Raw genomic sequence first — 23,187 nt, 5'->3', positions numbered from 1 at the left:
TTGTAGCTTTTACTGTATATAATATGAAGTGCTCATACATTGATTTGGGTTGACAGTCATAATGGCCCTCCAGAAGAACCTATGACCACAATGCGGCCCGCACAGCAAATGAGACAAATTCCATACGTAGGCGAGTTGCATGTTCCGGGTCCTCAAGCTGTCCAAATTGACATAACATCATTGTCTCAGCCTACTGAAAAACATTTTGTTGAAAAAAAACTGATGTTAAGGGCCTTTGTTAGTGTCAGGACGAAACCCCGATTGATTCAGAATGCTGCTGTGAAGTCATGGAAACAAGACTCAGTTATTCCTAACTAGACATCACCTGTGCATTCTGAATTGGTTCCCAGTTCAATGTGCTAAGAAAACGCTAAAGACACGTTAGGACAGCGGGAGAGGCGGCCTTTATCTGGCTTCACCTTTTATTGGCGGTGTTCACTCGTGACATGGCATCTGACAATCGGATAATTAAATTGGGTTTTGGCTGCATTGTATTGGCGTTAGATGATAAGGAAATGTGATTCAATATGACTTGAGTTTTTCTTCCAATTCACATTTTCTTATACTAATGGACAAAAAACAAAATCAGGAAAAGCGGTATGATCAAAGAGCAATATGTTCAGAGTAGCGCCTCTGGCATGAACACCCATGCATCGTTTCCCATCAGGAAAATATCCGACTAGAAGATTTTTTTTTACTGATGTCAATACGACAATTAGCCTTTTGATGCAGCTTTCGGTGTTGCTCCTCAGGCATAGTCGTACATATAAATATACACTGAGGTAGGAGGAACCTCCAACCTCTTCTCTCCCTCGCTCATTCTTCCGTTCCCTTATCAATGGTGCCCAGCTCTTCCAGGCGTCTGTAATTTCCAAATAAATAAATCATTAGCAGCTGCAGCACGAGGAGTAATCAGTGGTTGCTTCCGGAGCTTTCTTGGTGGGAGTGCAAGCCTCACTCCCAACGCATTCACATCAAGCTGCAACTGGAGTGGCCATGTTGTTCTCTCTAACACCAACCGGTCATTCTGTGGTTCTCTGATTAGTTCGAATTCTATTAAGGGGAAGGAAAAGCTCAACATTCAAAGTTGGTGGTATTGGGAATCTGTCATTTGGGGGGGGGGGTTCTCTCAATTTAGCAGTTTAGATATCAAACTCAAAGCCCGGGGGCCAGATACGGCCAGTCAGATCATTTTATGTGGACCCTGAAGACAAATCGTAATTTTAATTAAGTCTTTGTAATATCCTAACTAAGATAACGTGGTTGAACATAATGCTTTGCCAATATTATCTAAATGGTCTTAAATTTAGCAAAATGGAGCTGATATCCATTTGTCTCCTGAGGCCGGACAAAAGCCATCAGTCTCAGCTCGCTCGCTGTGAGGGGTGAGTCAGCATGACCTGAGCCAGCATGTTTCCGTGAAGGCTTACAGAACTGCCGGGGAAGGCATCAAGTATTAAAGCAGCCAGCAAGAGTTTTCAGTAACCATCTTTTTTCAGTTTTTTTTGTTTGGTGTTTGTTTTGACGACAACAACATAATTGCTGTTGCCGGGAAATAAAAGCTGTCGGCGTCGTTCGGATTCGAAAAAGAAAAAAGGCCAGTCATTTCAGTGCAATGTAGAAAATAAGTGCAGTTAAAACATATGGATGCTTTGTAAAACAATTATTGTAGAAGGCCAAGACTGACAGTGGTAATGTCTCAGTCAGTGATTTTTGCAGACAGGGATGGGACGAAATAAGATGAAATGTTAATTCCTGCCAGTGGCTGAGATTAGTGCAACTAGGCACACACACAAAGTATCGAGCGGTCGTTTGTCCTAATATTGGTATGCTCCAAGGAAAGACAATTAATTTGGGCAAAGTGCTGTCGGGGTCACTTTCTCCCCACCCATTCATTAACTTGTAGAAATGTTTTGGAAACTGACTGTTTGATTAATAGGAACCGTGTCGTGATTTGTATCCTTATCCTGCTGTGAATATTTAGATTTTAAAAAAAAAATACGGGGAGAATAAAACTTGCATTTCTGCAGCTTAATAAATCTACTGCACATGTTTGATCTATAAAGTATATAAAATATAAACATAATTGTTTTCTATATAGAAATCTACATCATATTTGGAGTAGGTTGAGAGACAAAGTCATCTTGAGGAGAAAAAAAAAAAAACAGCACAGTTTCCAAACACCAAGTTTGGAGACACAGCAGCCAAAAACATGACAGGGTAGTGGTAGGAAGAAATGTTTTAAGGAGCCATTTGTTTGGGGAAAAGACCGAGGCGGGGCAAAGGGGAGGGTTGCTCAAAAGACAAACTGCAGTGAGGTAATGAATGTGCTAAGCTCGGAGTGAAACACGGGAGAATTCCAAGACCAAATTCATTTTTGGGGGAGTTGTACCGAGAATTGTTTTTAAACTTGATATCCAGCTAACCTAAGAAATACTATATGAACAAAGAAAAAAGATTTCATTCGTGCTAGCTCTGTTCATTTGGCTTTGATGGCAAACACTCCAATGTCAAGAATGGAACTGTAATGTTTTCCATTACATTTGTGACCCTCCGCTATTATTTCTTCCATTTTCTGTCAGGACCCGGTTCACAGCGTGGCTCTTTGGCGCTCAAGCGCCCTAGTCAATTCAATCGATACTCCCACAAGACCTGGCGCGTGGCTTGCTTGGATTGCCGGTTATCCGGTGCAAACCAGACAGCTCTGTTTTGTTCATACGAACGTCTACAGGTATAGGGGGGGAAAAAAATGGGTTGTCAATATTTATTTCTGTCATATGTGGTTGCTAGGTGACAAGGTCATAACGTATGTTCATCAAAAAGATACAAATGATGTATTTACTTGCTGTTTTCCCACCAGTCACACTGTCAGATGAAAACGTACAATATTTACCTTATTTTCACCTTGAGCTGCAAAATGCATGTCTGACCTTCAATGAAAGCAAGCACAATACGTCAGGAGTCCTTGTCAACAATGAGGCCCTTTGCAGGGATGCGTTAAGGAAGGTTATTCGCCCTACAGCTCATCTGGAAGAAAACCAGCTTCATATATGTATTGTTATGTTTGTGAGTTTCGAAATCATCACCGTGACAACCCATTTAAATTTAACGATCCTACGATTGCCTTCTTATCAGTATCACGGGATGTGGCGTGATCAGATCAGGCATAAAATTATGTTTTTCTTTTACAGGACTGATTCCTCGCTGAGTCCAAACCTGGCATGAGGTTAACCAGAACTACAAAGTTTCCAGGCATTTCAACTGAAAAGCTATCGTTTGCTCTATGTACTGACCTGATTTTACAACCCATGTGCACTGTCCAAGCAAAAGACCTGAGCATTGCTCACCAACCCCGAGGGCTTGTGCAAGGTGCACACGCTACCTTTTTACTGTTGACGCTCATCAGAAATAAACCAGGAGGAAAAAACACAACAAGTCTTCACCGTGTCAGCAGAGCTGCAAACACCCCACAGCAGTCAACTAATATAATCACTAAATTATGTCAAACTAAATGATTCATCGCTAATGAATGAATGCATGCTTCTGTCCGGGACCAAATTTCCAAATCCACTCATTGGCAACTTGGTTAAACAATCCGATACTTGCTGGTTAGCTAACCTGTGCATTTACAACACCACAACGCTGCATTGCTTTTGGCCTGATCTTGATTTGGCGTAGTCTGGCTCGTCAGTTGCGAGAAAACAAAATGTCTTGGCTCTTTGCCCGTCTGGCTGCTAACTCACTGGCGACGACACTCTGTTTTGGGCAAAGACATCACATGGGAGAAAGTCTAGCCAGGGAGGCTACTGGCGAGGAAATACCATCAAACTACTAAAGGAGACTTCTGAAGATAACCCGATCAAGCCCAGGGAGACCATGAAAAGATGACATTTTACTATTAATGTAAAAAGAATCAAATGTGGAATATCAACTTAATGCCAACCTTCCAATCACATGACGGTACAGAAACTAATTGTCATTGCGTCTGCGAAGAAATGCCAAGGGTGAGTCTCCTAAAATGTCGCCAATCGTGAAGCGGTGCCAATGTGTTAACTTCTGTCATTAATGACAAAGCAGTACGGCTTTGCCCCGTCCCAGCGGTGCTGTGAGCATTCATGTGGACCACCACCCTATTACAGGTGTGAGATGGGGGGCTAAATGGAGAAAAATGAAGTTCAGTCAGGCAGACAGGACCCTGTCCCCAAACAGCCGTTCAGCTGGTTGATCTACAGCACGGGTCACATTGTCCGCCTACTTGTGGCGAAGCCTAACCTAGTTGTATACGAAGCCATCAAGTTGATGTAATTAAGCGGGCTTGATTCACCTCGAAGAAGCTGCCGCATAATTCAGAGGACATTGCAAATAACTTCAAGGACAAACCAAAGTGTGAAAGAAAAATGGGACTAGCAAGGGAGAAAGCAAAGTAGGTGCAGTTTATTTGAGTAGCCTATTGTTAGAGTAAAGAGGTGCAAGCTGTTTCATTGATGCTCAAGCAGGCAATGATGCACTTAATGCCAGTACAGGGGCTCGCCAGTGTACAAAAGAATTACTCCTGTGCAATCCACGTCACCCAAATTTGGACACTTGAATGTGCTGTGATCGGAAATTGGACTCAGGGGGTGGGCGGGTTGTTTTGCAATTTTTTGGGGGCGTTGTTTTGTGCAATAGAATGAGTTGTTTTGTTTGGGTCGATCCAATTTTCAACCCTATTTTTTTATTGGATGCATGTAATTTTGACATATTCCAAAAACTGCTCCGTTAACTACTGTGTGGGAAAATAATTAGATAAATAATACTAAATAAAAAAATATAAGCAAAATATTCCAAATTGAATGAGTCTTTTTGATCTTGTATTTAATGACGCACTAGTCTTTTGAGTGACTTTCATAACTTCAAAATATGATAATCAGTAATTACTCGCATGAAAAACTCTTCTAGGCGACAACATATGAAGCACTCTTATAAAAAAAAATTAAGTACTGCCTTCTTGTCCCACACATTCAAGTATATTAATATTGCGGCCATCCATTATGCATTTAAGTATGTCTGGCTGACTTCCTAATTCGAGTCTATGGTGTAACCGAATAGCATTAGCAATTGATTACCTCGCTGCAGTCTTCAATGAACAGTTATAGCCGTGGAGAAAAAAAAAATGCACACAATTTACACAGCTCATAAAGAGAACAAATGCAAAGAGTTCACGCTTGATCCACTCCAACAGACAAAACAATCCCGTAAGTATAATCAATGATACATTGTGCAAACTCATAGCGTTTTTTTTTCTTCCTCTGACGAGCCAAAAAAAAAGAGTCTGGGTGTACCTCAATAGCGGAATAAAAAGCAACCATCTTTCCGGGTAATTAATCATACGTCACACACCATAACCTTGTTTGATTATTTCCACCATTTTGTGTGCATTCACTCCACTTTTATGGCTCACGCCGGACGAGGTCTACTGCGTGTTTGTGGATTCCTCCACATCTCTGCGTAAAGAGTGTGTATCTGCGTGCGTGTGTGTGTCTTCAGAGAGCAAGAGGCAGCTGCACCTGACCTATAACGCATTTCTTTTGTTAAATGTGCCTCCAGTTTGTACACAAATTGGCCGGTTGCCCTCATTGTAAAACAGAGCGAGAAAATGCGCTATGACCTCACTAATAAAACTTCGGAAGAACAATAAGAATCTGTTTTAACATACCGTATTTTCCGCACTATAAGGCGCACCGAATTATAAGGCGCACCTTCAATGAATGGCTTGTTTTAAAACTTTGTTCATATACAAGGGCGCACCGGATTATAAGGCGCACTGTCGGCTTTTGAGAAAATTGGAGGTTTTTTAGGTGCGCCTCATAGTGCGGAAAATACGGTATTTGTGACACCTTTACCTCTTAAACGTGCCAAAGAATTTCAATGGAAAACAAAAACTGAGACAGTACAACTTGTCTCGGTTTTGTGAGAAGGCCATTACGTTACTCCAGTCAGTAATCTTCACCTACGGCGACTTCCTCTCCACTTCTTCCGCAGCTCCTCAAATCGATAGCCGACTCCACAGAACACACAGTTGGGCCTCACATCCGCTGATCCAAATCTCTCGCCATGAGCCGATAACGCCGGGACAGGAAGGGCGGCACAATAATTGCCTGCAATAAACTCATCAATTTGAGAGACCTTCTTCTACCCAATCAACTCATTGGGTTAATTAGGATGATAATACGTGGGAGGATGAGTTCTGTAAAAACGTGTACGAAAACCCACGGCTATTGTGACACCGCTAAAAGCTATTGTGACAAAATGTTTTGTCTCGAGGTTAACTCATTCACTGCCATTGGCGGTTATAGACGTCGAATCTAAATTTTCTGTCCTCCAGAGTCTGTATGTCCTTTTCTGTAACGTTTAAGATTTTCTTTTCATGTTAATTAAAAAAAAAATAGTGCCTAAAAATTAGTCCAGTTGTGATAGGCTCCAGATCATCCGTGACTAACGAGGATAATAAGTGCTATAGAAAACTGTCGGATCGATGACATCACATCATTAGGCTTGCGGAACACCTACACATGATTTTCGGGAAAGTAATTAGAATCCGATAGGCGGTTGAGCTGGCAAATATACTCAGCCTAATTCATTTTGGAACACTATTTCTTAATATTATACTGATCCCTTAATGCAGGCTATTGAGAAAAATTAGTCATGCATTTACAAATGTCTTGCTGGAAAAGGTCAAGAAAGATGGTGCTGTAATGATAGTGTCTCCGAGGAGGTGTGTGTGTGGAGAACATGTGCTTGTCGACTAAAAAGCATATTCTCGGAGCACTCTTCCCCCTTTGCAGGTCACATACTGTGATCAGGATGAGCATCCAGGTCATTAAAGCAATCAGTTCAGTTCAGCACTGTTTCATCGCTCTTCACATTTGAGCTCATCAAAGACGCCAGCAAAATTTCAAGCAGCACCCGTCGTGACAGGTAGGGCGGGAAGGGCGAGATTTACGCAAGTCTGGATGCACATCGTCGACCTCTGATGAATTATCATTGTGGCTTAGTGTGGTGTGGGGAAGAGGGGGGGGGGGGGGGGGTCACCCACTGCTTAACATTTCTCATTACTGGTGTTACTATTTCATCCAGACTGTCTCCAGACTTAGAAGAATTCTGCATTTAAAAAAACAAACAAAATGAAGTTAAAGCTTGTAGCTCACTTGGCAACAAATACTTTTGAAAGCTTTGAATTTGCCCAACATATATTCTTTGGTTCTATTCGACAAAATACTGACGATGCATCTGGCTTCGAAAATTGTAACAGTCCAGTATGATTTGTTGTTTGTAAACTACAGCTTCCACCCTCTGACATCTCTCAGTTATTAAGCGATCGCCTTTTGGAAACTAATGATGAAGCAATCCACATCAGACCAACAAGCACAAACTGCGACTCTGTTTTGGTTTGAACATGGATTTTTTTTCTTTTTCAGCACATTTTTGCTTGTATAATGAATGGCTCATTACTAGAGCACATTTATGATGGTAGATCTTTTTCTCCTCACGTTCTTTTTATCATCTAAATTGGTTGTAGACTGTGAAAAATTGCCAAGATGTCAAAAACGACTTTTGTTAATGGAGGATGAATAAACATACAAGTTCAAAAAAACTCATTTAAAAAAAATTCTGACTTCACTTTACAGAGTCTTGCTAGAATAAAACCTAAATAATTAATAACACCATAGAGGATGGAGCCTGAACTGAACTGGTCGCCAACAAAGCACAAATTCACTGGCCCGCCACTGATAAAATTGCGGCTGCCGTATCCTCAGGCACGGAAGGAGTTAATTTAACCATCTTATTCTTCCAGAGCGAGTTGGTTTTTGCACGGCTCGACATGATTCCGCTATTTTTGGCCCCTTTTTGATCTCGCTATGTTAACTACCATCTTTTGATGATTTGACTCGGGGCTATCTGAAAAGGCCACGCGGTGACTTGTCGATCGCGCCCGCTGCACCTTCTGCGCAGGAACGTCGACGCCATTCTATTCTCCAACAGATACGAGGTCGTCCAATCTCATCGTATCTAAAAAGCTATTAACACATATACCGTTCTCTGCTGTACTCATCATAAGGGAAGAAGTTCAAATTAACCACAATCCTCGTCTGTTCCATTCAAGTTCTGCCGGCCGTGCTACGTTCCCAATCTCTCCAGTAACCCCTCCGAGGAGGCCTTCATCGGAATACTGATGTGATCCAGTCAGAACACGGTTGAAGCGACGTAATCCCAAGGCCCCGAACGCAAGGACGTTCTCCTTGAACCGTAATCGCCCTTACATCTCTTATCAGCCACAGCCCGGAGTACATGATTAAAAAGTGCCAGGGCATAGTGGGTCTCCATTTGACTGCTCCCCGCTGCAACGCCGCATGTCAATCAAGGCGGAGGCGGGCACGTGTTTGGTGACTCGTGAACCATACTGGCCAATTGGAGGAGCATGAAACATATGTGGAATGATTTACACTGCATGGTCCAAGGTTTTTTTTTTTGCTCTCAAAATTCACAGTTAGCTATTAGCTATTAGTTCGCGTAAAGCGGGGGGGGGGGGGGGGGGGGATATCAAGAATTTCCTTGAGCACTTTATTGACAGTATTGTAATTGTGGTTGCAGTTGTATGCCACTAAATAATCACAAGACTTGACAATAAACATGTCAAATTAACATCCCTCTATAAAATATCAAAGTCGGCATTTCAATCATTTGAAAAACAGTCGGGGGGAGAAGTTTAACTTTAAAATACTGCCCACAATGCCGTAATATGTCTCCCTGTAATGGTTAGTGCAATAGGATCATGTTCCCTGGAGTATATTAAACCCACACTGATGATGATATTGCATAACTGAACCTCCTGGTGATAAATCACAATACTGAAACATGAGTACAGAATGCCAATTAGGTATTTGGCATGTTCTGAGGGTTTTAAAGAGTGTGACAATTGCCCCAGCTAAGGCAATGAATTCTAGGACTTGTGATAAAAGTCAAGATGTTCATTTTAAGACTCCAAATTATCTATAGATGTGAAATATTTTGGGACTTTATGGCCTGTGATCAGATGGTGGCCGGACTAAAGTGCACGCCGCTTCTGACACCCTCAAGAACTATCGAAAACTATCAAATAAAATTTTTAATAAATATTTAAATAAATATTTATGTTGGAATAGCATACAATGAAGACGTTCTGAAAAGTTCACGTGGCCGCATGTAATTTATCTCCGGTATGTTAGCATGGGTACAACTGTCTTACTAGTGCCACGGTGTGTCACACTGACACGTTATGACAAGTTCATAAAGTATTTTTGTATTGCGAGGGCTGAAAGAAAACAGTCTGACAGCAAAGTGCAACCCACTCAACTGCGTGCGAGAACAGCTTCCTAATGTGAGAATGTTCCGATCTTGTGCGTCAAGGTTACGCTTGAGGTCTGCGACTCGTACAAATTGAACATTTTACTGGACAAATTTACTTTTCATGGCCGAGTGGAGGCGAGCTGAATTTTTAATATCATCTGGCATCAATAGGCTGAGACACGTACACAGAAGTGGTGATAATCACAATAGAGACACTGCTTAACATAATCGTACACTGATCCAAAACCGAGAATGAGAACAGTATGGACAGACTGATGAGGGCGGAAATATTGGCGTTATCTACCATGAGCAAAAATGATGCCGCAAAATTAGAACATTTGCAGCTCATCAACAAATCTCATTTTAGTAAGCATCTGTGTTTTGTAAAAAAGTGCCTTTTGCTTTTTTGTGATCCCACCACAGGAAACTACAGAAAGGTCTGCTAGCTTAATGCTAATACACAATGCAAAATGCAATGGAGGCCTAGCAAATAGCAACGTTTCAGTGCTTATAACTGTAAGCCAACAGAATTTGAACACAAATAATAACAGAACATGTCGACAAAGGTTAAAAAAAATTTAAAAGTACAACTTTTAACAGACCGTTCAGACTTTAATGAAGTTGCTGTAAAAGGCTAGCTACAAGCTAGGCTAGTCATTTACTTTCCGCCTTGAAAATACCATCTGTGTCCATGTATGCTGCTTTCTATGCTCCCTTATGTACGTGAGGCACCATGGCAGTGTGCAATCTATTTTCTAGTATTGATTGGCTCTTACATTAAATGTAATGGCTCATCAGCACAATGACAAACTAGCGGGTAAAGACTGGCTGCCATGGCAACAGATATCACGCAATCAGACCCAGCTATAGGAAGTTATTCCTCGATCACTGAACTATGCTCATCTCTAACAGAATAATCGCAGCTGCGGTGTAATGTCACGCAAGTTGCGTTACATTGTCAAAAGCAAATTGGTGGCATTCCAAGCCATCTGTGAAATTAGACGTTAATCATAGCCGATTATCCCAACACCACCACCGCCCCCTCCGAAAAAGTGAGTGAGGTCTGTCCTGCCTTCTTGCAAATCCTTTATTACGTTAATGTGTTATTGATTTGCCGTTGTGCAAAGCTAGCCTCGCTTGTAACATAATAATGAGTCAGACACTGCGGCAGGGAGACCATTTATCTGTGTCAACAAAGAGCAAAGGGAAATTACATGTCTATGCCATCTTTAGGAGTACGCCGCTTTGACTGCTGTTAAGAAATGTGTGCCAACTTGAGACAACAGCATCAGTGCACCTTTGAATGCAACCAGAGATGGGGAAGTCGGATATAGCCCAGTGACAACAGTCTGTAAACAATAAAACACTTAAAAATAGCTCAGTCATTAAACAGAACATAGTACCGTATTTTCCGCACTAAAAGGCGCACCTAAAAACCTCCAATTTTCTCCAAAGCCGACAGTGCGTCTTATAATCCTATATCCTATAATCTATAAGCCTTATACATGGACCAATATTGAGCCACGCAGGCCAAATGTATCTTATATATCAGGGGTCACCAAACTACGGCCCGCGGGCCGGATACGGCCCACGGGACCGTTTACTCCGGCCCGCCAACCCTGAACAAATTGTATTAAACTTTTTTTTTTTGGTCATTTTGCCTGCAATGACTGCGTTTCCCCAGTAGATGGGGAAGCGCTCGCCTGCGCATTTACTACCGGAAGGCGTGCCAGAAAGCTCGGTGCACACTCACAAGTGCGTGTACGGACATGGCGCACTCGCGCTCTATTTGTATCAGTCCCGAATTTAGAGTGTGGGCTGTGACGACAGCATTCTTGTAATTCGCGCGCTGAGCTTTCAGATGCAGTTTCAGCCACATTAACGTCAACATCTACCCGTCACAGATCGAGGTAAACGGACCAACACCTCGGATCTCGCCTAAGAATTGCCCCAACAAATTTTACTCCAGACTATGACGCACTATCAAACTTCAACAAAAAAGACAGCGGTGTCTACAAGCCTACTGGAACCTACAAAAGGATTATAAGAAAGGAACACAAGAACTTTAAGAGACTGCTCATATGTGTCAGAGAGGTTCTGCTCTGACAACTGAGCTGAACTTTTATCTGTTAAGACTGTGCATGGCACAACAGAAAGTTAATGTTCCATGGCTTTTTTTTCTATGAAGAACCCAGAGAGAGTTATTTAGTTATTATTTATTTCCTGTTTTTTCTGTGAAGAACTCAGAGAGGGTTATTTAGTTATTATTTATTTCATTAATAGTGTTATTATTTGTTTCCTGACTTTTTTTCTGTAAAGAGCCTGGAAAGGGTTATTAAATAACCGTTATTTGGTTATGTGTGGCTTTCTGGAAAACAATAAATTTTTTACGCTCCCCTACGATCGTCACACTTTTTCTGTTACAAACTGACACCGGCCCCCCATCAGAGAAGGGAAAGGTTATGTGGCCCTCAAAAGAAAAAGTTTGGGGACCCCTGTTATATATGGACAAAGTTTTAAAATGGGCCATTCATTGAAGGTGCGCCTTATAATCCGGTGCGCCTTATACTGCGGAAAATACGGTAATTAAGCAAATAATGAAGAAGTTCTTGTTCGGTAACCTGCGATGTTTTCCACCCAAAAAAAATAAAATTGTCATAATCGCCATGAAGCAGAATATCGCAGTCACCATATTTACAGCGTCCAAGTTCTTATTCTTGGCCACAGGTAGGTCAGCAACCACGCAGGTGCTTTATCTATGGCAACCTGCCTTGCAAAAAATTCTTCATGTCGTTCATCACTGTCTCAACAGCTGACAAGGAACACAGTGGATATGGATCATCTTATAGACAGTTAGATGAGAACCTCCCGAGGCAGGACACGTACGACATGCACTTTCATGACCAAAAAAAAAAAAAAGGGCTGAAAGGAAGAACATAAAAAATGGTGCAGTCGGTTTTCAACAACACGGCTGCAACCTAATCCCGGTGATACTGTGCAACAGAGCTGCAAAAATTAGACCAAAAAAAAAAAAGACTAGACCGCAATCAGCTCTTCGCCTACCTGTCATTACTCTCTTCAGTGATGGATGAAGAGTGTAAGCGGCTTGTGTAGAACATATGCTGTAGGCACTCACATTTGAACTCAGAGTGAGCTGGCGAAGGTACCGCCAAATGCGACTACACCGTAAGTGGATGGCACTTAATTGCTGGTTCATTCAAAATATATATGGTTGTTTGTTATCAAATGTTTCATATTCATAATTGCAAGCAAAAACTCTTTTTATTTGTATATTTGATTCTATAGAAGTTGCAGTAGGATATTTCAACCCTGAAACATTTAATAGCAGCAGTCCTACTAATTCATTTTTTATTATTTAATACTACCCTTGAGAGACTAACAAGAAAACTGCTCCTCGAAATTTAAAAAAAAAAAAAAAAAAATTGCTGCTCACACCAAGCCATTCACTGAAACGCTCAAAGATTTTTCAAGCCCTTTTTTTTTTTTTTTTTTTTAGACAAGTACAATTGGCTTTTATTTCTACTTAGCATTTTTAGATGTCTTTAAAGAAAGGAGATAATGTTCCTCCTTGATGGTTTTTCCTTCTTCAATAAAGCGGTCTATGAACGCAAAGTGGTGAGACATCCCTGAGCATCATTAGGATGCCGGCTTCATCATGCAAGTCTCATTGTTGGCGTAACCTTGGACCGAATGACTCCGCTTGCATGAGCACACTCAACATGATAAGTATAGCTGCTTTTCTATGGGCGTCTGCTTCTGGTAATTCCAAAAAAAAAAAAAAAAAAAACATATATTTTGCTGAGGTTATTCCACGCCGGGCTGCCTCTGGTTCATTGCTCACCTTTAGAGCCGCCTTCAGTACAGCTCCGATAATATATGGAGCACTTAAGTGTGGAACAATTATTGGAGCAAACTGATGGTAAATCTCATTTCTGGAGGAGGTTGAAATATACAGCTCTGCTTACTTCCACCTCTCATTGTGTGCAGAAGCACGCAAAACTATCAAGACCGCTTTGTCAATACACAAAAGGTGTCAGGCGTCAGGGACGAACAAAACAAATCGATAGAATATGTGGCAACAGATATTTAAGTGAACAAAGAGAGACAGATACGGACGCCACGGAGGTGTGTTTGTCGCTTTCGCAAACTTTGCTGCAGTGCGTGATGCTAATTAACCTGAAGGTGATCAGTGAAGACCTCAGACAGGAAATGTCACACAAACCCAGAGAGGCTCGGCTTGTAATAACCATGTTGCCTTGGGATTATTTTTGCCACCCAGCACGTTTGTGAGTCAGAGTTCTGTTGACGATTTACTGCATGTATGGTATGATCAATGATTTATTTGTATTTTATCTTTGTTATTGTATGCAGGGGTGTCAAACTCATTTTTTGTTGCCGGCCACACTGTCGTTATGGTTTCCTTTATGGGTCCATTAATGACATTATTGCATACACACAGAATTTTCTAAGTTATTTTCAAAGTGGGGTTTTAAAAAATGTTGCAATATCTCACTGGTATGAAAAGGGCAGACAATTTACAATATACAAAAAGGCAAAAAAGCCTTGACTTTGACATCTTTTCACTAAGATATGCTTTTTTTTTCTTTTTTTAACTTGACTGTATTTATTACAATAATTTCAATTCATTTCAACGTGGAAAAGTAGTTTGATAATACGAGGTACCACTTTACATTGCCAAGTTTGACTTCTTTATCATGCAAATTGAGGAGTATCGACATCGAGGCAAACTAACATATTTCATCCCGCATAATGTAGGCCGAGCGTGGGCGGGTTTCCAGTACGGCAACTGAAATAGTTTTGCATTATTTTCAGGAATAGAGGTTCTTCAAAAATGGTGTGCATAACTATTCACAACTTCAGCATGTCACGTACACACCTCGGTAAAAGTGAGATTGACGTACATGTCCATCTCTCAAGGTCGCCTGTGATGCTAATGTAAATAAGGTAACTACACGTTGTTGAGGCTGACGATGTTCCACCATCTCCCTAAACATGAGCTTGATGAAGTTGTTGGATCGTGGTCCAACTTCGCCACCCACAACACACAATCACACACGCATGGACGCACACACAGCCAATTACGCTTCTGTGAGAATTAAAAAAAAAATAATAATCTCTCATCAGCCAACGTATTTGCTTTATTACTTTGACCTTTCAGTCATCCAACATCAGTCATTTCTGGTATATGTGGCTCAGACGTGCTTATCTGAATGGACAACAAGGGAGAGATCTTTTCCTCCTTGCTCCAGTAATCACTTTGCTACTAATCAATTAACCTTAAAAAGAAAATCGTACGTCGGGATTACTATGCTGATAAATATTCATCCTGACATTTGCAACGGAGGAAATATTTTCTCTAACATCGTGAAGGTATATCAAAAGTAGCAGCCCTGCCACCTGCAGTTTCTCTGTCAAAATACCACAAGCAAGCACACAAATAGCCACATGGGGACGGGCGGCGCCATAAAACTCCACTCGAGGGGACCCAAAAATTGAATTTACTGCAAGTGAAATTGGATAACGTACTAGCAGTTGTGCCATAAACGCCATAAATCCATACAAAGCAGCGCCCAATATGACGCCTGAGAATATGTAGTCCTTTGAATCATGTGCGCTACCAACAACAAAGTGTTTTAATATGAAATGCGTCTTCAATGTTAGATGTACTAGTTTCGTCGGCCAAAAGTGATTGAGGGCGTCGGTTAAGCGTCTTCTGAATCAAAATACAATCCTAACATACTTTGCTCTTTTCGTCATACTTGAGAAAGAGCAAAATAGCACCACCTGCTGGAACTAGTGGGGCTCTGCACTTACTCCCAAAGCAGAATTTCTCTCAGGAAATTGATAGTATTCTATCCATCTAATTTCCTGATAAAGGTCACGGATGAGCTGGCATCAATCCAACACGGGTGAGTAACGACACCAAATTTTTGTTCTGGTACGATCCCGGTCTAATTTGGATGTATCGATACTCGTCGAGGCTGCCGATACTCATACTTAAATTGAAGGAAAAAATATATATATTTGGTAGTTGTGACAAACATTTAAAATCGATGTGAATTTTCCTCCATTAGTGACTAAAAGCAAACAAGAAAAAAAGTACTAAGGGAAAACAATTTGAAGCATCGGTGCTGTGATGTTCCATGAATATTGATCAACACGTGTGGCCAGCACTTGAGAACGTAGCAAACAAATTGCTGACATTGTAAAGTACATGCAAAATATGATCATGCTGCCCTCATAATCAAATACAAACATTAACATAATGTGACATATTGAATTCTTAGGCAACATTTCTGCCCGTATCAGCATTCTAAGACGCTTGCCACCCTTTTCTTAAACCAAATCAGCCGAACTGATATACTAATAAGTTAACATAATTAATACACAAAACAGGTGTCCCACACATCCCGAAAGCAAATAATTGCAGATTTTAAACAGATTTGCTGCCCTTCCCGCTGAGCCACTTCACTTTCATTAACTTCAATACCAATTAAAAGTGCCTCCACGTACATTATACCATTAGCCTAATAGCATAATTCCCAAGTCATTTTCAATTTACTGCTACCCAATTAATATAAAATTCTAATGCACTCGCTAAAATTTGTGTTTTCCCTTGTTTTATTCAATGCTGAAACATGACTTGAGTAACCAAGCTATTACGCTAGTGATGAGCTCATACATCAGAGGACCAAATTAGAACACCGAGGCGTGATTCCAATCTTGGAAAAAGCGAGTGACTAAATGATATGGACAGAGGAGGGTTGTCATGGTGATCAATTCTAGCTTATTAATCAAAAATTGGCTTATTATCCAGTCAATGAAACACTGTTTTTTGCTTCCAAATACAATTTAAGAGGCACTTTGTCATATGTGCAGCAAAGCCTTTGTGATCCTCCAAGGCTGCGTCACACTGCTTCCACTTAAAACTGCCAACAGATTAACTTCTTCCCTGCAAATTGATTTTGTTGAACTACTATCTGACTGAAGAGCACCGGCCAGATTGCTTAACGGCATTTATTCATTGCGGGATCGACGCACAAAGTACTCGAGCAAGCCTTTTCCAGACTTTTTTTTTTTCTTAAGAAGGCTATGAAATGATGCCTCCCATGAACGTCTTGTTGTTTCAACATCCTACTGCCTAGAGTCCTAATTAGGCAGCATTCATGTTTTGCTATTTGTAGACACGGGAGTCATAAACAGATACGTTATGCACAGACCCACCTCGTAGTAAATACCGAGAGAGGGCACCATGAGCGTTGCATGCCTCGTGCAAAAAAGGATTCACATCACAGACAGGTAATATGTAAAAGCTCTGTTTGGTCATTGTTGCTGGTGGGAAATCAAATGTACGATTTTGTATTCTTATTTCTGAGCGCCCTACTAAAATGTCAACTAGGATTGATTGCATGGTAGGCCACATTAAATACTCTTTCGATCCATATATGGCCCCCAAACCGTATGTTGACCATCATCTCAAGGTGGCGGTAAGCTAAATTGGTCCACAAGGGAGAGCCGATTAGATAGATAGATAGAGGGAGAGCAAGATGAGCTTCTACTAATTGGGCTGCAGCAAGTAGGACGAAGATGAATGACCAAGTTTAAGGAGTAAAAGAGCATTTAAATAATCAGCATACCGCAGGAATAAAACAATCAAAAGTATCTTACCTTTTTCTCTGTTCCTTTGCTTTTTCCTCTCCCCCAAAAGAAGACAACTGTTCCTCCTTGAGAGATGGGCACCTCAAAGCCCGAGTGTCGTGCACTTGTTCTTCATTCTCGTTCAAAAGTCAAGATCCAAATATGCACACAGGTCCTTGCTCATCATCCTCGAAGAGGAGCAGTCGCTAGAAAGCCGAGGAAGAGTTGCATGTTGGCTCACCATCGCAGTGTAATCACATCGCCGGGGGTCCACATCATCAATTGGGCTCATTTGAACACGCGCACCGGTCATGCTGCGTATCCCGTATCCCGCTGTGGAGAAACAAAAGAGACATTCCAAAAGACATTGAGCCTTTTTTTCTCCTTCACACTCCAAACTGATGAACGCTCCGAACCTCCCTTTACATGTTAAGTAGTTGTGTGTGTGTGCGCCTGTGTGTGTAGTCCCGTCAGCTCGACTGCATCCACTGCAGTCCGCTAAAAGGACGCAGAGCAGACTGAGCAGAAGCGCAGGAGGCGAGCGCCTTCTCCTTCTCTTTGCGCGCGCGCACACGCACGCACAAACGAGATTACTGGTGTGTGTGTGTGTGTGTCTCTCTCAACGCATCTGATCAGGTGTAAAAAGCAATCGGTTTCGTTAACGTGTATAATCCTACATAAATCCGATGATCTGTTCTTCTTCAAACGTGTGGATTCGTATATAACATAAAAGGTGCGTGTTAAGTGTCCATATGGACCAAAAATAAAATAAAAACTCCAGAGTTGATGTTTTACTTTATGGACAAATGAAAACATTTCCAAAAAGTTGCAAGGTAACAAATAACAATGGAGGAAGGCAAATTTGACCCGAACTAAGGGTAGGAACAAAATTGAGACTGTGGATTGTAATATATCGTGGACAAAAACTGGTATTGTTAAAATAAGTAGAAATGAGCGAGTACTGATATCTTATTTTTTAGGTATTGGGTACTCGTGGAGGCTGCCGATACCGATTATTTCCTTGTTTCGGAATCAATGGGCAAAGCGATTACCTGAATGTTGAAGCTACTCCGCACAGTTCAAGACGGCTGCTTGGCACCAAGATGCCACCAGATGGCACTGTGACAAAAGCGTATTTGAGAAAAGGCTTTGGACTAAGCATAAAATCAGTGAAACTGCATTTTTGTCGATAATAAAGCAAGCCTCCTCTCACCCCACCAAAATGAATTCCTGACCCCAATATGCATTGATTCACCACTGTACATAAAGTCACAAACACTTTTAACAGCAGCACCATCTGCTGGATCTTTGAGAGCATTACATCACCTACATTGCATAGTTGCCTCGAGTCTATTGTATTGGAAATCAATACATTTGACATTATAGACCATCATACATTGACTACTACATCCACTATTTCTCTTGAGCTGAAATATGAGCAGGGTTTGCCAGCCTCACTAGAAAAAAATAAAACATTCATTTCTGTTTTTCTCCCCTCCAGTGAGTCTCGGAGATGTACGAGTATCATTTACACAGCAGCAGAGTGGCACTCCTCACCCCCCCCCTCCACCTGACAGAAGTGAAAAATACATCATAACCTCCAGAGAGGAGCTACTACTGACCTTCAATTAACACACAACCTCGACTTTGCACTTTGTACACCTGTCAACATTTGGGTGGGAAGGAATGCAAGTTCACAAAGGTCACACCACTGCAGCCCACTCGCATGTTGGCAAGATGGAAGAGAAATCCATTGAGGGATGTTTTCTTCCAAAGCACATCATGGATGAATCTTTTTCCTTTTTTATTGTTGTTCTGCATTGCTCTGCTCCTGAATCACAGCTACTCTATTCCACAGAGCTCATCCACCGTGGAGAAATAGCCAAGACCCTATTTACAGGCTCAGCAGCACTGAATAAAAGAAATATCATGCAATCAGCACAAATGCACACAACAATTTGTGCCGTATCGCCAATTTAATTTGCGCACCTTGTGTTAAGTCATTTATAAACTATTAATGGTGCAGAAAGGGTTTTAAGAGGGACTCCATCGTGCACTATTATATGAGGGCGGAATTAAAATTGGATTGTAATAGGATATTTGTGTCCCTCCTACTAATGCGGGTAGAGAGTTAATAATTTTGCATTGGCACTTCGCGTGGGATCAAATGAGCCGCTAGATAGGCTTTCTTTTTTTAAGTGGCATAATCACATGAGCATACTCAGGACAGAGAACACACGGAGAGAAAATCCATCACAGATGCACATTAAGTGCTTTGGCAGGTAGCAGTTTGCCAAGCTGCCTTTCAATGCTATATAAAAGGTGGCAGACTTACTATTAGGCGCTATCTGGCTTCTCTTAAGAAAGATCCACATTCAGCATGAAGGACAATATGCAAGATTTGTTTGACTTCCTTTTAGATGACTTCCGTCTCGGTGCCACTTTCTTTCCTCGGTTCGTTTGTTGCGTTCAGGTGCATGCGCAATTGTAACATCCAAATATTTGTTATTAAGACAAATTGATTGCCATAAATAAAACACTATGCAATCTGCAGACGCGCTTGACAATGTTTCCGCGTCAAATGTTTCCTCCTCACGAAAGCACCTTATATAATTAAGTCTTCTGGCTTGAACACACATTAACCGTTAGGTGGCGCAACTGCTCTTAAAAAAATAGTTCAAAGCAAAATCATATTCAAAATTTGGTTGTTTTATTTTTAGAGTGCAAAAAAAAGCTACACGCGTTTTAGTGGAGGGCTATTTTTAGAACAAGAAGCGGACCTTTTTAAAAGCGCTCCCACGCGCACCATGCTGGTAACCCCTCGTTTCCAGGCTGCTGGGATCCCCAATGCACAAAAATGACAAATTACAAGTCAACTTCTGACGCGATTGGGAAACGGAAGATTGATCTAACATGGAGTTCATCCAAGCAACAGTTTTCTAACCAGTTGCCATTTCCCTATGTCACTGTTGCATCTACTGCCCCCAAGTGGGAGAAATATGCAAGGGAATGTCAAGGCATATTGTCACGGTCATTTTTCCAGAGTGGGAGTAATGCTCTGCACCGTGTTGCATTGCAGTTTAACACCTCACATTTGATGTTCCATTTTGAGGTCGTGCTCAAAGTCTGCGCGTATGTGACGTTAATGGAGCGTGGGGAAAGTCGGAAGTGTAGCAGAAGGTCGAACGTGAAGAAGCGGTCAAGCCTGGTACACGCCGTTCCCATGAGAAGCAATCAGCAGCTGGAAAGAAATTGTGAAAATGTGCTCAATAAATGTTGCATTTACGCTTTTTTCAAGAGATGACTCCTAGGCAGTTACTTGTCAGATAAAACCTCGCTCATCGAAGGCATAGATGGATAACAACGTGTGGATTTTTTAGGCTTAATTCATATTCCACAAATGCAATATTAATCAAAATAGTGTGTTTAGAGTGGCGGGGCCTCATACATATTATTGCAAAACAAAAATCTCAAAGCACCAAGATGTAATTTGGTGGTGTTTGCATATAATAAAAAGAAAAAGAAGAAAAATCTCAAAGCACCAATATTGGTGCTAAATATTCTGTTCACGTTTAATAAAAGCTTGAAAACACAGAGTTAGTTTTCCTTGTAAGAAATAGAAGATTAAATCAAATCAATGCAATGTGCGCCGACAAGGTCTACTAACACAGTTGCTGTTGTCACACTACACCAAACACTAAACATAAGGCACTTTGGGATCACAAATAATTGTTTAGTTACATGCATGCCGCTTTAGCATGTCTAGGGACAAAGGCATTACTATCCGATCACGGACTGATTCTGTTAAATGTCCATTACAAGCACTTAAACGGTTTAAGCTCAGTGACTCACTCCCAAAGTGTGGCACAAGTATAAGCTCTCTCAAGTGGTAGGCAAATTAATCAATTAAATACTAATTGATTTTATTTAACATTCATGAGAAATACAAAATTTGAATCATTACTTTTTAAAAAAATGTTCACCTATTTAAATGCATAATGTCACAGTGGCAAAGCAATTACCGTAATTTTCGGACTATAAGTCGCGTTTTTTTTTTCATAGTTTGGGTGGGGGGGCGACTTATACTCAGGAGCGACTTATATACATATATATGTTTTTTTTCTCTTTTTTGGGCATTTTATGGCTGGTGCGACTTGTACTCCGGTGCGACTTATAGTCCGAAAATTACGGTAGAGGCCCAAGTATTTTATTTTTCTTTATTTGAGGGTTTGCGTAAAACTTTCGAGGACTTCCGTTTTAGCTGACACAAAATGAACTGTGTTGGCACCTCAGCGCGTTGACAAGGCTGATTCGGCCGCTCGGGAATTGCAAATCAAGCTGCCAATGCCTAAATGTCAATACAAAAGGACGCATCTCACAATGCTGAACACATTGGCATGAATGGTCAGGCCCCGTCCCTTGCTGCCATATTGATTGACTGGCGCTGGCAATATCCACCGAGTGGGAATAAACAACACTGCCGAATCAGAACAGGAATTTCCCTCATTTGCATTATAAGCGGTGATGTATTGACAGGCTATGATGTCCTCAAATAACCTTCACGAAAATGCTTCACACTAGATTTATGAAACAAAAGAGTCAAAAGATGATTTTATATCGCTGCAGTATTTATTATGCACAGTTTGAATATTAACACTGATACGAGAGGGCTGAGAAAAGTTTTGGGAAAGTTTCTCGATACATTAAATGATCGATGTAATGCAGTGGGTGCTTGAAAGCGAAGCGGGTCAGAATGTGACGCAGCGTATTAATCACATTACGGTCTTGGTTTGCGTCCAAATGCACAGCAAAGCAGCACAGATGGCCAATGATGATGTCCCAGTGTTTACGGATGATTGCTGACCATATAGACACATGCACACGCACACACACGATGGATGTAACACACAAGCGTCACAAATCTTGACAGAATCTTGTGTTTCTTTTAGACAGCGCTTCAACGTACTAAATATTCATTAGTAATCAATCAAGGAAGCAGGTGAAGAATTTTGCACCTTAGATTCATCACCATGCTGCCCGAATGATTTTTTTTTTAATGGTGTATGGCAAGACTCATTACAAAAACAAATCTCAAGTTAGAGGATTTTCTTTTAAATGGAGAAAAGAAACTCTTTTGGGGATCAATTCAGTTGACTCATCCGACTGCTGAAACGAAGCACCGGACGGAGAGCATCCAAGCATTAACGTGAGAAAGAGCAGAACGCCAATCGATGCTCACAAGAATCGTCTCAGGAGTGCTCAAGTCCACGCAAGATCAGTCAACAATCTCCGGTGAAGATGGCTGCCTGACCTTCTATTTGTGGGGATGTACTTGGCTCTCCTGAGGCCATCTTTAATTCCTTTCAGAATTGAAAAGGAGTCATAGACCTCTAGGGGAACATTTTAATAATCACTTATATGCGGTGTTGTTTTTATTCCCCTCCACTAACGCTGCCAGTCACCAATCCGGACTTGATTAGAGGGTTAAATGTCTCCGATTACGAGTGCCTCCCTCACTTTAGGCAAGTCTACAATCTGTACTCTTCGTCTTCATCACCACTGGTGACTTTGAGTGCGTGACCTCCACTGAGGGAATTGAGAAAGTCTCTTTCGGTTAGTTGTGAAAGCAAACATGCTGTTGGAAAAAGGCTGTTTCTTTGATAAATAAAGTGTTAAATAAATGATTGAGCTTGAAAACAAGTCACAAAAATGGGGTACTTTAACAACAAATGCAACTGAAAGTGCTGTAAGATAATAATAAAAGTAGTCATGAATAATTAATTAAATAATTGGGGTTCTGCAAAACATTTTTTTTCAAACCCCCCAAAAAATCTTCATTAAATGTTGATAATGATTCATTTGATGTTTCTCTACAGTACAACTAGAGATGTGGGGGAAAAAATACCCCAAAGTCAATTATCTGATCACCTGGGGGAGGTCCAAGCATATTTCACAGGGAGGGGGCAGTGACCCCGCAGTCCCCCCCTCTAGCTCTACCACTGCTTGACAGTAAGTTGAGATGTCTCACCTTCACGCTTTCCTGCAAATAATCAGCACCTGCTTGCATTCTTCCAAGACAGCAGGGCGCTGACAGATGAACGGAAGCATTCGGCGGGGAGCCCTTCCCAAGAGTCGCTTTGG

At 41.3% G+C, this 23,187-nt stretch overlaps 1 protein-coding gene across 1 annotated transcript in view; it reads right to left on the bottom strand.

Moving 5' to 3' along the window:
- The window catches only part of grik4 (glutamate receptor, ionotropic, kainate 4), a 164,094-nt gene extending 144,609 nt beyond the window's left edge, over nucleotides 1-19,485 (bottom strand). Inside the window, exons 1-2 of the mRNA XM_061280706.1 lie at nucleotides 19,382-19,485; nucleotides 17,077-17,379 (exon numbers count right to left, since the gene is read on the bottom strand). The gene's annotated coding sequence lies outside the window, so the exon portion shown is untranslated. The remainder of the gene's footprint in view (nucleotides 1-17,076; nucleotides 17,380-19,381) is intronic.
- Between the last annotated feature and the right edge of the window lie 3,702 nt (nucleotides 19,486-23,187).

Source organism: Syngnathus typhle, linkage group LG6 (genome assembly GCF_033458585.1).
Source record: "Syngnathus typhle isolate RoL2023-S1 ecotype Sweden linkage group LG6, RoL_Styp_1.0, whole genome shotgun sequence".
Taxonomy (NCBI): Eukaryota; Metazoa; Chordata; class Actinopteri; order Syngnathiformes; family Syngnathidae; genus Syngnathus; species Syngnathus typhle.
This window is presented reverse-complemented; position numbering and strand designations above follow the sequence as displayed.